Source organism: Coffea arabica, chromosome 1e (genome assembly GCF_036785885.1).
Source record: "Coffea arabica cultivar ET-39 chromosome 1e, Coffea Arabica ET-39 HiFi, whole genome shotgun sequence".
NCBI classification, from domain to species: domain Eukaryota; kingdom Viridiplantae; phylum Streptophyta; class Magnoliopsida; order Gentianales; family Rubiaceae; genus Coffea; species Coffea arabica.
In genome coordinates this window covers 1,454,904-1,465,399 of record NC_092311.1, presented here as the reverse complement: position 1 = coordinate 1,465,399, position 10,496 = coordinate 1,454,904, and positions in this window count along the sequence as shown.

Below are 10,496 nucleotides of genomic sequence, written 5' to 3'. Positions count from 1 at the left end.
ATCATCTGTTGCAGTTTTAGTCATGATTTGTGGTAGTACTAATAATTCACTGATTATTGTAGTGAATCTGCTATTCTGTCGCAGACTCTTCGTTTCTGAAATTACCATCTACTTAGTTGCCAAAAACTGTTGTAGTATCTTTAACTATTGACCAGAGATATCTACATTTTTTGTGCTTCCCTTTTCTAGCCATAATCTGATGTTCTGATGATACGTAAAGTTGCAATTACAACAACAGCTATTAGTTTCCCTACTATTTTGTAATTGAGCACCTTCATAATCTCTGCATCTCTTTGGTTGTATGGATTGGCTCTTTTCTTTTCTTTTTTCTTTTTTTTTTTTGAGCAAAACTTGTTCATTTTTATTGATAGAAAGAAGCGGTGCTTACACAGTGGCAAAGTCCACCTTTACATCAGCTATATACTCTTCTATTCCAATCATATCTATACGAAACTTTGTCATCTCTCAAAACATTTCTTGCTTTCCATGGAAGATCACCAGATTTCTTGCTTTCCAGATTTCTTGCCCCATTCCTGCCCCATTTCCCCATTCCAACAACCCTCTGAGACATTTTCCACAACTGAGGGCCCCAACAAGTAAGATCTGTCGATCAGAAGCAAATGTAGGCCTCAGCAAAGCATTGAATAAGAAAGGTCAAGTCAAAATCCCAAGCAACGTGCATGGCAATTAATAGAATAGCATCCAAGTTTCATTAAAGGTGGACACGGATCGGATATTCATCCCGTGCACCATTTAACTGATCCGACTCGCATCTTGCAAGTCAACTATTTTCTGACCTTTATTCGCACTGTATATTAGTAAGTATCCATTTATAGGGTAACCGTTGATATAGGATCGGGTCAACAGGTATCCATTCCGCCACACTTATCATTAAAATAAAAAAAAAAGATTTATACTAATTTAAATTTATATTTTACACATTCATTTAAAATTTAATAAAGATTTTTTTTTTTCAAAAAAACTCTCACCAAGAAACAAACATGCGAAGAGAATACAAGATAAAGGAAAAAAATTAAAAGTATTCAAATCAATAAAAATTTGACATATATGTTTCACATTAATTAAACTCTTTTCTATAAAACATAAAATCATGATCTATACAAATGAATCTTGTAAACAAACTATAGTCTCTCATATTTATAATAAAATTTGTTCAATGAAATTATTTATTTAGTTCTAAATTATTATTTTATAGTATGTATATAAAAATAACAAATAAATATATATATGTTGGACGGGTCGGGTATGTGATCCTAATCCGTCCCGTATCTTAGCGGGTACCCAATCCTATCCGATCAAATAATATAAATAGGGTATCTTAATTTTTGGATTGAATCGAATCGAATACGACAGATTTTCAAATAAGTAGATAATTTTGCTCACCCTTAAGTTTCATGGCAACTTTCATGCCCACTGGCAGGTCCATGAATAAATGAAATGTACATTTCCAAAAGGTGCAATATCTCTATACGTGAACATGACTCAAGGTGATGGTAGCCCTTTAAATTTCAACCACTCACTGATAGCAAGAGGCACACCTTCACTCACCACAGTACACCCCTTCACCCTATCATAATTACCCCGTCCCGAGAAACATGAACAATAAATTTACAATAATTTTTGTTTGTCAATTTAAAATTTTTCGCCAGACAAATATTTTCATGCTAAATTTTCCACTAAAATAATTGGGCATTTTAAGAAAATTTTCTTGTGTTTGTTAAAATTCTTTTATAACATATTTCCTCTTAAATAGTCTGTGTAATCACTCCACTACCTGAAAAAAAGAAAGAAAAAAAAGAGGTTTATCTAATCTAGTAGCTGGCTCACATCATACCGCCCTGTCATTTCTCTCCCTTCTTCCAACAGCGGACATGCTAAAAGGGTGCTGCACGACTCTACCGCTAATACAAGTAAGTGCGTGGACCAGCCAATCACTTTCTCATTATTTCTTGGCTTCACCAAACCCGGGTACTCAGTATTTTTTTTTTCCTTGGTTTGCTATTAGACTGCACCAAATTACGATATTAGTCTAAATTTTTTGTTCAAGTAAACCCCTATCCATTCATACTTTTATTTAAAGTAAAATGACATTTTTCCTCCTTACGGATCATTCATATTTTTTTCCCCTTGGTTTGCTATTAGACTACCTCAAATTAATAAATATTTCTTATTTTAACGAATGTGTCAGGGGCTTCATGATTGTATTGCAATTGATATAAATTTTTCCTCAACCTCATTTGTTTACGCTCAATTGCTCTACAAATCTTCCACTTTAATGTCAAACTTGTCCTAATACTTTAGATGTTCCCTTGTGTTTGCTAGTGCACCAAACCGATTTGTGACTCTATACATGTACAAATTTGAACTAGCATCTTGCATGTGCCTTGGCATGGTTTATTTTTTTTAATTTATTATGAATTCGTGCAAGCATGAATAATTTAAATAAAGAATTAATGATGATCTTACAAGTCCATTCATATTAATTTTCAATTTCCACCTTTTGAAGCCTTCTTTCGAGTTTAGACAATCTTCTATTATCACAACTCCATTTAAGTTAAACTTGTCATATATCATAGGCAAATAATTCAATAGTAAAAATTGAAATCCACGAGAACACGCTCATTTCCCCCTTCCCAAAACACCCAATTCAGTCAAAATTTATAATTATATTGTGAACTAAAGGTCGATTTCACTTATAATTCAGTTGATTGTATATTGTACTCCAAAGAAAAAAGAATAATAACAAAGGAACTCCTCAAACTTTCACCACTTAAATTTTGTATGGTATGCAAAAACAAGACATTTTGACACAAAATGTCTGAAGTTTTTAAGTGCTAAAAAACTTGTGGGACTGCGAGTGACTATATTGGCAATTTCACAAGCATAAATGCTAAGAAAGCACTCAATCATTGTCCAATTATGTTGCTACATGCCAAACCCTTATTACTAATTCCACTCCATGTTTTTGATAAGTGAACCAGCGGTTATTTTTTCAGTTTTTCCCCTGCAAAGTAACGTTTTTAGTCTATTAGGATTAATGACAGAGGTAATTAATGCTGCAAAGTCACCAGCTATGGTTGTTATTTCCCTTTCTCTTTTACATTTTGAGCGTTGAACATTTCTTTTTTGGCGTGCTTGGGCTTTTTTTTTTTGGGGCCGGGGGGGGGGGGGGGGGGGGGGGGTAGGGGTGGCGCAGTATTTGGATCAAACCACAGCTCCGACAAATCATTGAGATATTTTCCACAACCAAAGGCCCCAGCCAGCTTTCAATCAGAAAAAGATGAAATACCTAACCAACCATTGATCAATAAAGGCCAAGTCAATAATGGCATGCAAGTTTGTCAAAGATGTAATGCTGCAGCACTTTTTCCGGTGGTTGAAGTGCAAACAAAAGCATCCACTGTAAATTTCTAGCTATTCCGAACTAGACAAAAAGGGAAAATATATAGCTAGCATGGAAATGGAGAACTCCGGGGGTCTTTCAATACCCAATTATTTTAAATAATATTTTATTTATATCATATATATATATTTTTTTCTAATTCATTTTTTATATTTTTTATTATTTTTTATTTAATATATATCATATTATAAAAAGTATTACAGTAATTATTTCATGGCATAATGCCCTGCAGAAAGCAAACAAAATAAGGAGTACTGAAATAATTTTCAAATAAGTATAAGCAATTTAGATGACATGATTAATTGTACGATGATGTCCAAAGAATTAAGGAGTGAGATTAATTAATCTCAATGATCAATGATGATTGCCATTTTCTTTTCTTCATCATTCAACACACACACAGTTTCTTGCACTTCTTGGGTGGAATTTTCCGCATCCAAGGGCCCCCCCAAAGGGTGTGGATCAAAAGCAGATGTTGAATTCGAGCATTCAACCGCTGTGTATTTTTATCCTTGAGGACAACAGTTTCTTGTGCCTCTTGGGTCAGATCACTATTCCAACAACCCTCTGGGATTTTTTCCACAACTGAAGGCCCCAAAATCAGAAAAAGGTGTAGGCCTCAGCAAAGCATTGATTAAGAAAGGTCAAGTCAAAATCCCAAGCAACTTCCATGGCAACTTCCATGGTACTTAATATAAATGGCTTAAAGGTTAATGTGAAAAAAAAGAAGCCGAATGAAATATTAATGAAAGATTCAGAATCAATCAAGTCATAGGAACACAGCAACCTTCTAAATCTGTTCATGGCTAATAGAAACCAAAACGAAAACATAAGATGTATTTTGCTATTAAGTCAAAAATATAAAAAATCTAAATAGTCTGATGTATATTGCATGACGTGAACTGCTGTATGAGAATGAACTTGATGCATTGCCATTTATGTAATCAGTGACACTTTCTTGTTCTTTAAAAGCTTTCTACCAAAGGTCCCAACCCTCTGGTTCATCACTATTCCAACAACCCTCTGGGATTTTTTCCACAACTGAAGGCCCCAAAATCAGAAAAAGGTGTAGGCCTCAGCAAAGCATTGATTAAGAAAGGTCAAGTCAAAATCCCAAGCAACTTCCATGGCAACTTCCATGGTACTTAATATAAATGGCTTAAAGGTTAATGTGAAAAAAAAGAAGCCGAATGAAATATTAATGAAAGATTCAGAATCAATCAAGTCATAGGAACACAGCAACCTTCTAAATCTGTTCATGGCTAATAGAAACCAAAACGAAAACATAAGATGTATTTTGCTATTAAGTCAAAAACATAAAATATCTAAATAGTCTGATGTACATTGCATGACGTGAACTGCTGTATGAGAATGAACTTGATGCCTTGCCATTTATGTAATCAGTGACACTTTCTTGTTCTTTAAAAGCTTTCTACCAAAGTCTAAAAGAAAACATCGAAAACTGCACAAAATTTTTTTAACCCCAGAAACCTAGAAAATAAAAAAAATTAATACGTTGTTGAAGATAATTAATAAATTATCAAAGGCAATTAAAAAATCGTGTGAAAACACATAGTTCAAAAGGCCACTTTAATTTAAATCACTAACCAAAAAAGCAATATGTGTTCTACTTGAATTGAAGAGTGAATCCATAAATTGAAATAACAAATTAATTACAAAAACCTTGCCAGAAATAAAAATCAAACTGTAACTTTTGAAGACTTAGAAAATTCAAATTACAATGACCTAGTTATGAAGAAGGTGTAAGAAATTACAGACCACATACAGCGAGCATAAACAAAGTCCAAATGCGGTCCTTGCATTGAAGGGAATAAAAACGAAATTTCAAATCCGGTCCTTGAATTGAAGTAAAAAAAAAAATTCTAAAAACATTGTGAAAAAGTGTAAACATCTACACTGCTTGATAAAGTGATGAGTAATAGATCGATGACCATATATATGAGTAAAAATGTAGAGCATTTTCGATAGCGATAATCTGATAAAAATAATCTAATATTTGAATTGATACTTCGAACTTTTGAGTTGAAAATAAGAAAGAGTTAAAAAAATAATTCAAAATTATTTATACTAATCCTTATGAAATTTAGGATTGACGATTAGGGTTAAGGAAAAAAATGGGATATTAGACGTTACCCTCAAATAGAAAATTGAAAAGTACAAATATTTTGCCTATCTAATGGTAATAAGGCAGTAGTAATATGCGGCAATATGACATTATTCATTTGTATTCAAGAGAAATTTCTAATTTTGTGATGAATTTTTAAAAAATTCTACAAAAGGGGTGATTTTGGTAATGGATTCCGTCCGGGGGTTTTCGCATTCGTGAAATGCGAGCTCTACTGAGCTCGCATTTCACGAATGCGAGGTTAGAATAGAGCTTGCATTCGCGAAATGCGAGCTCTACTTATTGAGCTCGCATTCCGCAAATGCGAGCTCTAATTTAATTTTTTTTACTAGCTCCCCCAGACTTGCGGCTTTGAAACTTTATCTACTTCAGTTGCTGTTTGGTTGTCTTTGTTTGGCCGCAAGTTCTGATCTGCTGAGATTTGTGTTTATAATCAATAACCCTGGTTTCATGTGAAGTGTTCAGTGTTAAGGGGTATTTGGGGTGATAGGTTCACTAGTTTTGTTTGAAGCTTTGCATGATTTTTCTGCATCGAAATTTGCAGAAGCATTGTTGTTGAAGAAAAAACTGTTCTTTGATGCTCGCATGATCCTTTCATCTAATTTGTTTTGTGCTTAAACATAAGGATTTTTGCGGCTAAAAGATGGAAAATGTTTGGAATTTTTATTACTATAGTCTAAATGTTGACTGTTCAAGTCATTAGTTGCAGTCGGATGAAAGGAAACTACATCAGACACCATAAAAGCTGTGCCGCGAGCCTGCTGCCAAACCATCTTGCATGAAGTATTTTCAATATTTGCATGATTTCCTCCTTGTCTTGGCTCTCAGTGAGCTCGCATTCGAGCTCCAATTCGAGCTCGCATTGGCGGAATGCGAGCTCACGAGCTCGCATTCTGGGAATGTGAGCTCAGTGAGCTCGCATTTCCGGAATGCGAAGACCCCTATTTGCAGAACACACTCCAAGAACCGCCCTCGTTGTAGAATTCTTTTTTTTTTCCATCATAAACTAAGAATTCACCCTTGTAATCAATCGCTCCACTTTCTTGATCAATTTGGTTGCCTTCCTCTCTTTGTTGTGATTACTAGGGAGTGCCAGTGCATCGTGCTGATGTTTGGTGCTTGTGATTAGAGAGAATTTTTTATTGGATAAATAATTATACATTTCGAAAAGAAATAGTCATTAAATATGACAAAACTAATAATAGTATATTCTAATTGCAACACACACTTGTATATTTTACTTTATCAATACTTTTACAATTTTACCATTCTTAAAAAATCCCTACAGATGTTAGTTGAAAATTGTCCAAGAGCAGATATAAATTGTTTTAAACAAAGAAATATCCTCTAATGGCTAATTATAGCAACGTTTTAATTGCACAATGTGTTAATATATCTTTGTATTAATTGTACAACAAAAATCACACTTTAATTAAATATGTCAATAATATCATTTCAGTAATTATATCAACACATAAGTTTATATGAGTTGTACTCGATGCAAAAATGATTGTAAAATAATTTCATATTCCAGAAATACCTGAATGTCCCCATAAATCAAAGTTTTAAATGTACCAAAATGACTGTATTTCAATAAATCTATCTAAACACATGCTGCCCTCAATTATACCAAAAGATTTTAAAAAATTGCACAATATTTGATATTTTCAAAAAGTCCATATTCATGCGGCTGAAATTCAAATCCATTTGACCACAATTTATTCTTATACAGTAGTATAAGGATTTGTTCCCTTGTTTCTGAATGACGGGAACAATACAACAAATATAGGGAAGCGTTGAATAGTGACCAAGCAAAGCCACCAAATGGCATTGGGATATGATTGGCATATACATATATATATATATATATATATATATATATATATATATATACCTCAAATTATAGAAAATTGAAAAAAGGGGTCACAGTACTGAATCGAATTAGAAAATGGACGTTGAACGTCTATTTTATTTCTAAAGAACTGGAAATTGGCTGAACAATGTAGCCAAAGTAGATTGTTATTTTCCTTTTATTTATTATTATTTTTTTGGTACATTTTTATCCTTAAAGACAACAGTTTCTTGTGCGTCTTGTCTTGGGTCAGAGAGTTTTTTACCACAACTGAAGGCCCCAGCATTTAAGATCTGTCAATCAGAAAGGGCTCTAGGCCTCAGGCAAAGCATAAATTCCAAAACTCTACCCACATTTTTTTGACGCAAATCAAATCGATTGACTTATCTTTTGAGAAGATAAACTTGCAGCAAAATTCCAAAACCTGTTTGAAATATTAGCACAATATAAGATGATTTATATTAGGATAAACATACAAAATATGTGGAACGCATATTTCAAGCAGACATCCATCAGACAAGCGTAGCAAAAGTAGCAACGATATGAACTCCATGCAAAGGATAACTCAATAATATTTTTTTCCTATGCATTTTTTATTTCAAGAAAATCAGCAAATACATCACAATCGATTGAATTCGTCTGCTAGATGTAAAACTTGTCCTAATACTTTAGATGTCCCCTTTCGTCTGCTAGCTAGTGCACCAAACCGTTTTGTGACTCCTATACGTGTACAACATTAATTTGAACTAGCATCTTGCATGTGCCTTGGCATGGTTTATTTTTTTATTTTATTATGAATTCGTGCAGGCATGACTAATTTAAATAAAAATTAATGATGATCTTACAAGTTCATTCATATTAATTTTAGAAAATTAATGGAATAATTATACTTAACTATCATACTAATTTTTAAAAACTTCTTTACATAGTTTTACTATAATATAATAATATTCATCAAATATTATAACACATATAAAAAAATCAATAGATATTCTACCTTTTTGTGTACGGATATTTTTTAGATAATTACAATTTTTATAATAACCATAAACCTAGTTACATTTTCCTACTTAACTGAGCACAATATATTTTGCGATTTGTTTTCTACATCAACAAATATTTAATTTCCAGCAATATTGATAAATCTATCAGCTAACAGTTAAAATTTTTTTAACACTAAGTTAATCCATATGGATAAAAAAAATTATACAAATTAACCATATTTTTAGAAGAGAGAGGAACCATAAGAACAAATAATTCAAGTATCCAAATAACTGGTTAATTCCCCATTAATTTCCACTCATTTTCAATTTCCACTTTTTGAAGTCTTCTTTCGAGAATCTTCTATTATCGCAACTCCATTTAAGTTAAACTTGTGATCATATCATAGGCAAACTACTCAATTGTAAAAATTGAAATCCACAAGAACATGCTCATTTTCCCCTTCCCAAAACATCCAATTCAGTCAAAGTTTATAATCATAGTGTGAGCTAAAGGTCTATTTCACTTCTAACTCCAACTGATTGTATATCGTACTCAAAACAAAAATAGTAATAAAGAAACTCCTTAAACTTTCACCACTTAAATTTTGTATACTGTACATAAACAAGACATTTTGACACAAAATGTTTGAATTTTTAAAGTGCTAGAAAGCTTGTGGAATTACGAGTGAATATTTTGGCGATTTCACAAGTGTAAAAGCTAAGAAAGCACCCAACCATTGGCCAATTATGTCGTTACATGCTAAACCTGATTGCTAACTCCACTTCATGTTTTTGATAAGTGAACCACGGATTATTTTTTAAGTTTTTCCCCCACAAAATAACGTTTTTAGTCTATTTCCCAAGGATTAATGGCTGAGGTAATTAATGTTGCAAAGTCACCAGCTATGGTTGTCATTTCTTCTTTCTCCTTTACATTTTGATCGTCGAACATAGTTTTTTCCTTTTTGGCGGGGTTCAGTCTTGGGTCAAACCACAACTCCGACAAACCATTGAGATATTTTCCACAACCAAAGGCCAGCCAGCTTTCAATCAGAAAAAGATGAAATAGAAGAGAAAAGGAAACTAGCAATTTTTTCGTAAATATATTTCTCAATAGCCTTTTTACCTCATATACATCAAATCTCTATAGTATATTTTTTTACAAAAATTTCTAAAAATAGCAATGCAAACGGGACAAGTTGCGAGGAAAACTATTTAATTGGTGGTGAAATTTTGAATTCTTACGTGCAAAAGCAGGGGCGGATTTAAAGTGATTCCTATAATACATCTACAATTTTGACATAATTTTAAAGGTGCCCCCAGAATTTTTTTTAGAAAAAATGTGAAAGAATGGGTCACAAAATTTATATCATTCACTTTCCTCCTCTAGTTCCCATTTTCCCACCAACAGGGCCAAGTACCAATTATATCAGTCATTCCTTTTGGTCCCCACTCCCCAAGTTCCCTTTACTCCTGTGGTCCCCTATTTCCCTTCACAACTGGCTCCTCTTCTTCCACACCCAAGCCAACTACTTTTTCTTTTTATCACTTTATCCAATTATCATTTACTTCCTTTGTCCCCACTCCCCAATTTCCCTTTGCTCATCTGGCTCTTGGTTGTCCCCACTCCCCAACATACATACGAGAGCCATTTTTTTTTCCACAACCAAAGTTTGTTACTCTTTCTTTTGATCACTTTATCCTATTTAGAGATTGCACCAGAATCAATTGATCTTCTAGAACTTGGATCCGCCACATTTTGCAGCTCTTTTCACCAACTTTAAGAGACCATCAAAATCAGGTTCTAAACAATTACTTATTATTATTATTATTTTAAATTTGTTTGCAAATATATTTCTAGAGCTTGAGACTATTACTATTTTAAAGAAATTTGAAAATTGATTAGTTAATGTAATAACTAATAAATGGGTTATTTGATAAATATTTTAACTTGTGAAATGGTGATTTGATGCATGAGACTTTTTTTTTTGCTTAAAAAATTAGAAAATGAGTAGATAAAAAATTTTAGTGTTACTTTTGCCCCCACTAAGATTTTTTTCTGGCTCCGCCCCTGTGCAAAAGTGATGCGCA